The sequence below is a fragment of the Rhincodon typus genome, chromosome 6, assembly GCF_021869965.1.
Source record: "Rhincodon typus isolate 14 chromosome 6, sRhiTyp1.1, whole genome shotgun sequence".
NCBI classification, from domain to species: Eukaryota; Metazoa; Chordata; class Chondrichthyes; order Orectolobiformes; family Rhincodontidae; genus Rhincodon; species Rhincodon typus.
In genome coordinates, this window is record NC_063337.1 from 64,429,059 (window position 1) to 64,437,155 (window position 8,097).

Consider the following 8,097-nt stretch of genomic DNA (forward strand, 5'->3'; position numbering starts at 1 on the left):
ATCACTCTCAATCTACAGTCTAACACTGTCGTAAGTCTCTCTTACACCAGTAATAAACACAAATAATCGACACCATCACACATTGTAATAGAACTGTTACACAAGTCATAAAACCTACAAATCTACATGATAACATGGTGCAATAAATCTCTGTTAGACCAGTGATAAACTCTAACATTGTGTAATAAAGCCAAAGCAATAAACCCAAAATATTGACTGCATAACACAGTGTAATAAAGCTCTGTTACAGCAGTCATAAAACCCATCAATCTAAATGCTAACACAGGGCAATAAAGTACTGTAACATGAGAAATAATCCCTATAATTCTGCAGTCTAACAAAGGGTGTTACACCAGTATTAATCACTATCAACCCACACTCTGACACAGTGTAATATAGCTCTGTTACACTAGGAATGAATCCTATCAAATTACACTCAACAAGTCCAATCAAGCTCTTTTACACAAGTAATAATCACTACCAGCCCACACTCTAGCACAGTGTAACAAAATTCTGTTAAACCAGTAATAAACCACAATTAGTCGACACTCTAACATAGTCTAATACAAGAACAAAAACAAAGTTGCTGGAAAAGCTCAGCAGGTCTAGCAGCATCTGTGAAGGAGAAAACAGAGTTAACGTTTTGGGTCCGGTGACCCTTCCTCAGAACTGTCTATTGTCGAAGATAGGTTCAGTACTGATGTAACAGAGCTATCCATCTATATTATCACACAGTGTTTAAAGCTCTTTAAAAACAGTAATAAACCCTGTCAATCTACACTGTAACATAGGCATGGGGTGGCATGGTGGCACAGTGGTTAGCACTGCTGCCTCACAGCGCCAGGGACCCGGGTTCGATTCCAGCCTCGGGCGACTGTCTGTGAGGAGTTTGCACATTCTCCCCATGTCTGCGTGGGTTTCCTCCGGGTGCTCCTGTTTCTTTCCACAGTCCAAAGATGTGCAGGTTAAGTGGATTGGCCATAATAAATAGCCCATTGTGTTCAGGGAGGTGTAGATTAGGTGGGTTATAGGGGGATGGGTCTGGGTTGGATGCTCTGAGGTTCGGTGTGGACTTGTTGGGCCGAAAGGCCTGTTTCCACACTGTAGGGATTCTATGATAATTCTATGATAACATTGTGTAATAAAGCTCTCTTACACCAGTAATAAACCCAAATAATCTACTGCGTGACACAGTGTAATAAAGCTCTGTTATATCAGTCTACGCACTAAAACACAGTGCAATAAAGCTCTGTTAGACCAGTAATAATCACTATCAATCTATACTCTAATACAGCGTAATAATGCTGTTATACCAGTGGTATACCCTATCAATCTACAACCTAACAAAGGGCAATAAAGCTTTGTTACACCAGAAATAAACCCTATCATTCTACAGCCTAACAATGTGTGATACAGCTCTGTTACACCAGTAACAATCACTATCAATCGACATTCTAACACAGTGTAATAAAGCTATCACAGCAGTAGTATACTTTAACAATCTACACTCTAACGTAGCCTAATAAGGTAAATTACTTACGTAATAGAAGCTTCATTAATCTACACTAACTGTAATAAAGCTCTGTTCCACAGTAATAAACCTTAACAATCTGCACTGTAACAGCGTAATACACCTCTGTTACACCATATCAATCTACACTCTAACACAATGCAATAAAGCTCTGTTACACGAGTAGTATACCTTATCAATCTACACTGACAGAGCTTTATCACCATGTTACATCGTAATAGTCACTACCAGCCCACTCTAAAACAATGTAATGCCGCGCTGTTACACCAGTAATAATCCCAATCAATCTACGTTCTAACACAGTGTAATACACCTGTTATACCAGTAGCTTACCTAATTAATCTACACTTGAACAGTCTAATAAAGCTGTTACATCAGTTATAAACCATTTCAATGTACACTCTAACAATATAATACACCGCTGTTAGACTAATAATAAACCCTATCAATCCACACTCTTAACACACTGTAATAAGGCTGTTATTTCACTAATAAATCCTATCAACCTACACTCTAACGCAGTGCAATAAAGCTATGTTACACCAGTAATAAACCCTAACAATCTAAAGTCAAACATCATGTAAAGATCTATTGCACCAGTAACAAAACACTATCACTCTACACACTAACAATGAAAAAAGCTATGTTACACCAGTAATAATCCCGATCAATCTACACTCTAACAGTGTAATAATGCTCTGTTACACCAGTGGTAAACCCTATCAATCTACCCCCTAACACAGGGCAATAATGCTCTGTTCCACCAGTAATAAACCAAACTGTAACAAAGTGTGATAAAGCTCAGTTACATGAGTAAGAAACCCAATCAATCTACATTTGAACATAGGGTAATAAAGTTCTTACATCAGTTATAAACCACGATCAATCTACACTCAAACATAGTGTAATGCAGTTTTGTTACATTAGCACTGAACCTATAAGGCTACACTTTTAACACAGTGCAATAAAGCTGCGTTACACCAGTAATAATCCCTATCAATCTTCACTCCAACATGGTGTATCAATTGAAACCGTAAGAGTATAATAAAGCTGTTACACCAGTAGTCCACCTTATCAAACTGTACCGTAACACAGAGAAATTAAGCTTTGTGACTTCAGTAATAAACCATATCAATCTACACTCTAACAAACAGTAAAACACCTTTGTTACACCAATAATAAACCCTATCAATTCATACTCTAAGACACTAAAAAAGCAGTTACACCAGTGATAAATCCTATCAATCTACACTCTAACAGTGCAATAAACCTCTGTTACACCAGTAATAAACCCAAACAATCTAAAATCTTTTGCACCAGTAACAAAACACTATCACTGCATGCTAACACAGTGAAAAAAGTGTGTTACACCAGAAATAATCCCCATCAATCAACACTCTAACAGTGTAATAGAGCTCTTTTACACCAGGTGGTGAAGTAGAGGCATTAGTGTACTTTCTTAACTGTACTATCAACGTGAATGGATCGGAACAGATTGGTGATATTTAATCCTAGAAAACTAAACCTTTCGACCATCTCCACCTCAGCATCATTGATAGATAGGGGTGTATCTTCCAGTCCACTTCCTGAAGTATATGACCAGCTTCTTCATTTTCCTGAAATAGAGAGATTGTTGGCTTAACAGCATGCCACTAGGCTATCTTTTTCCTGTACTCTGTCTCATCGTTGTTGAAGATTGGACCCACTTCATTGGTGTTGTTAGCAAACTTGTAACTAATGTTATAGAAGAATTTGGCCACAGTCGTGAGTGTATGAGTATAAGGAGCATGATGCAGCACAGTGGCTCAGCGGTTGGCACTGCTGCCTCATAGCGCCAGGGACCCCGGTTCGATTCCAGCCTCGGTCCATGTGCAGTTTGCACATTCTCCCTGTGTCTGTGTGGATTTCGTCCAGGTGCTCCGTTTTTCTTCCACATTCCAAAGATGTGCAGGTTAGGTGGATTGGCAATGCTAAATTGCCCAAAAAGTGTCCAAGATGTCCAGGCTGGGTGGATTAGTCCTGGGAGATGCAGGGTCATTGGGATAGGGTAGGACGGTGGGTCTGAACGGAATGCCGTTTGTTGGGTCGGTGTGGACTCAATGGACCAGTTGGCTCGCTCCCACACTGTAGGGATTCTATGTAAAATTCTATTCTGTAGCGGGATAAAGTACACAGCCTCATGGGGCACCAGTACTGGTGAAGAAGGTGTTGTCAACTGTCCTTACTGATGTGGTCTGTGGGTCAGGAATTCAAGGATCCAGTTGCAGCAGGGGAACAGAGTCTCAGAGTTTGGAGATGAGTTGGTGGTACTCAGATATGCTTGTTGTTTGGTTGAAGTTGCAAGTTTGGAAGGTGCCCACAAAGAAACCTTGTTAAATTTCTGCAGTGTAGATGTACACCACCACCACTGTATGTTGATGAAGGGATTGAATGTCTAAGATAATAGAGCAAATGCCAAGCAAGCAGATTACTTTATCCTGTATGGTGTTAAGCTTCTTGAGTATTGTAGGAGCTACATGCAGAGAAATGACGTGTATTCCACATTTCTGATTTTCTCTAGAAGATGGTCAACAGGCTTTAAGGAGTCAGACAGTGAGTTACTTGCCTCTGAATTCCCAGTCTCTGACTTTTAATAAGATCATGGCTGATCTGAGTATTCCAAATTCCCATCTTCCTACAATAACCTTTCAGTCGTTTGGTTATCAAAAATCTATCTATGCTTGGCTTAAAAAGATGAAAAGGCCACTTCTCTGCAAGTAGCTCCTTCGATACTCAAGAAGCTTAACACCTTTGAAGAAGAGATCCAAAGACTCCAACGTTTGGAGAAAAGGAAGTTCTCCTCATCACCATTAAATAGGCTGCAACTCCCGCTTTGCGAAGTGACCCCTAGTTCTAAAAACTTCCATGAGAGGAAACATCTTTTTTTCCGTTAAGACGTCCCAGAATCTTACGTTTCAAATGATTCACCTCTTACTTTTCTAAACTCCGTGGATAGAAGCTGAACCTGTCTAACTTTATTTTCATACCATCAATGGGCTGGTTGTGTCATTAGTCTCATAATCCTTCTCTGAATTGCTTCTACTGCATACACCATCATTGTTAAATAAGGAGATAAACAGTGTACACAGTACTTCTGACGTGGTCTTACCAATGAGCAATTTAGGTAAAGCACAACTTCCTTACCTCTGCATTTCACTTGCAATTATTGGTAACATTCTATTAACTCTCTTAGTTACTTTCTTTTTTCCCTGCATACTAACGTTCTAAGATATCTGAGACGCAGTTTGGTGCAGTCCATGAGTTGGGGTGTGTGACCCCGAGCACACAATGTCATTACAATGATCATTGCTGGTGAAGCCATAGATCTGGCACTGAAGTGCAGAAGCATTTTCTAAGTGAAGCGGAGATGTGTCATGAAGGTTTATAGAGGCTGGCACATGTTGGATGTTAATGTCCATGGGGATGTGATGTGTGTGTGTGTGTGTGTGTGGCCAGCGCCCATGGAATATGCGTTGAGAGGTTGGTGCCCCATTTCCAACATGTATTTGTTTAGAGAAAGTGGGGATCTGAATTTCCAGGTGTTTGCTCTGGTTTCCTTGTCAAGTTTTTGCAACACTGAACTCGTTTAAGTTCAGTAAGGTGAGAGCTGACCATTGGTGAGGCACTTAAACTAATTACAAGGTGGTTAACAACCAATAATCCCTACGAATCAGTACTTCACTATTGCCTAGCAAGAATCATGCTACACTATGCTACTTGTGAAAAGCTTAAAAGATGGTGCAAGTTACTCCTGGTGTCGTCTGACTGGTCACTTGATTCTGCCACACATCCTGCCATAACTTATTTCACTTCCACAGCCAGAAGACTAGGTTGTCTGTCTAGTTTTACACCTTTTTGACTTTTCTAATAACAGCTTGCCGCAACCAAGTGGCTAACTTGTCCATTTTTGATGGTAGTTAAGACTAAGCCACGTGGCTGAGAGTTTGGTGTGACATATAGACCATGCCAGGTGAGGACAGCAGATTTCTTTCCTGAGAAAGGTTTTATTGAACCGGATGGGTATTTACAACAACCATTGTTTCATGGCACCATTACTGAGACTAAAAGTTAATTTCCAGAATTCTGAAATTAAAAGCAACTTCCACCAGCTGCAATGGTCAATACTGAATCCATGTCCTCATGGTATTAAACTGGGCCTCTGGATTATCAGTTTAGGAGACATTATTGCTAAGCCACTGCCTATTCTCAAGCATTTTAGCCTTTTAAGTCCGAGATATACACTTTTACTGCTCCATGAATTGTAGTTAGAGTTGTCCACCACTGACTAAACATAAACCTCTTGTTCACTTCGGACCATTCCTAACAGCAAATTCTGAACCCATGAACATTAATCTCCAAAAAAAATTGTGGTTGTCCAATTTTGCACTTGTCTTCATTGCTACCAAATACATTTTTAACAACAATCTGTATTACCGATGCTCAATTGCTGTTTCCACTTTGGGACATCACAGGTTTGCATAGAAATCTGATTATGTTTGTTCAGTAACTGCCAGTACACAATCTTCTTGTACTGAATTACTTCTCAAGTGCTTAATTGCTATAGTTTATTTTCTCTCTTTAACTCGTATGTTAAAAATAAATCTAATTTTTTAATACATTTGCCATCTAAATATACACCTGCTTTTATTTCCCCAATAATTGTGGGAGCTTATTGTATAACTACTTTGTAAACATTACTTTACAAAACAACTATTTGCTAGAGGTGAAGAAAGACCAGAGGGCATAGCTCACTGTGCGCCTTTAATTGCTCATATCAAAAATAAAGTCCATGCATATCAATCTGTTCTGAAGCTGCAGAAAGTAATTCATATTTACCCTGCAACAGATACCATCTCAGAGTCCATCTACTTTGGATATTTATTTTCACAGTAATGATTTTCTCCCCCTTCCCAAAGCTTAACTATGAGCATGACAATCTGACAACAGGGCAGCATGCTCGGTGAGTAAACCTATTGCAAGACTAAGACATTAAAACACAAAAGGTCCAAAAAGTTCGTTCAAAGGTTGGGGTTGTTAGCTGACTTCAGCCAGTCTAGAGTACAGGGATTAAAATTACTGTCAGCCTTCTTGCCAAAGATTAGGAAATCAAAATCGTCATTCTTGTTTCTAATTGCTCTCCAACAATCCAGATGGAAATTGTTTGTGACCTGAGAGGTCAGAATTAGGCTGGAAATAATCAGAAAAATATCACTAAATCTCCATTCAGGGGTGCACTGTATAATGCTGACAAACATGGATGGCTTCTCAGCTTCAACATATACGAAAGGGCATTAATTTAAATAATTTAAACTGCACCGACCACTGAACTGGTTGCTAATTATGGCAGAAATATTCATGGATTGATAAAGGCGTTTTAAGCACATTGTTAACATATTTCATCACTAAAAATAGCTAGTTTAAAACTGATTTAATCAATGTTTCTTTTCCTAATGAGTAGATTTCTTACTAGCAATTCACGTACACAAATCCAGTTATCCTCAAAATCTTCAATGCTGCTCTGCAAAATGCGGGACTGGTGCAGAAGGAAAGAGATTGAACAGGATTTAACAATTAGTTTACAACTATTTGCTTTGGTTTGAAACACTGTATCTCCAGATTTCTAAGTATATAATCAGATTCATCTAAAATCCAAAATACGTACTGCACAGAAATAAATTATTTCTTGCGTGGTAAAAGATGCAGTTAAAACAGTGGGAAATTGAAGCATGTCTCAGTTTCAGCCCACTGTTTTTGTTTTAAAAAGCTGTAAATCAGGTGATACAAGGAAATATAATAAAATTAGAGCATATATAAAATAAAGATACTTACAACATTAAAGCATAAGACAATTACCTCCAGAAGAATAATAACATTATACAAAAAACACAAAATGACAAGCATTAAAAACTCACTTTCCTTCCGGACAGCAGGCACCTTATTTCTGAGATAACAAGGTGTAGAGCTGGATGAACACAGCAGGCCAGGCAGCATCAGAGGAGCAGGAAAACTGATGTTTTGGGTCTGGACCCTTCTTCAGAAATTGGCAATTGGCAATTATATTTTCTGAAGAAAGGTCCAGACCCGAAACATCAGCTTTCCTGCTGTGTTCATCCAGCTCTACACCTTGTTATCTCAGATCCTCCAGCATCAGCAGTTCCTACTACCTGATTTCTGACCTCTGTCACACAATGATACAAACAAAAAAAATTCTAATGAACAAGAAAGATGCAGTTTCAGCTGAAATTACTTAACTCCCACACAGCACCATCTACTGATGAAAACTCTACACTTCTACTGAATGATTTTTTTTTGAGACTGAGTCCTTGAATATTATCCTTCATAGTACTTTTTCGTTTGAGAAGGGTACAACGAGGTTCTTCATATTCATTTTGTCACAGGAAGTCTTAGAATATAAAAAAGAACAAAGAAAATTGCAGGGGTAGTAGGAACTGCAGATGCTGGAGAATCCGAGACAAGGTGCAGAGCTGGATGAACACAGCAGGCCAAGCAGCATCATAGGAGCAGAA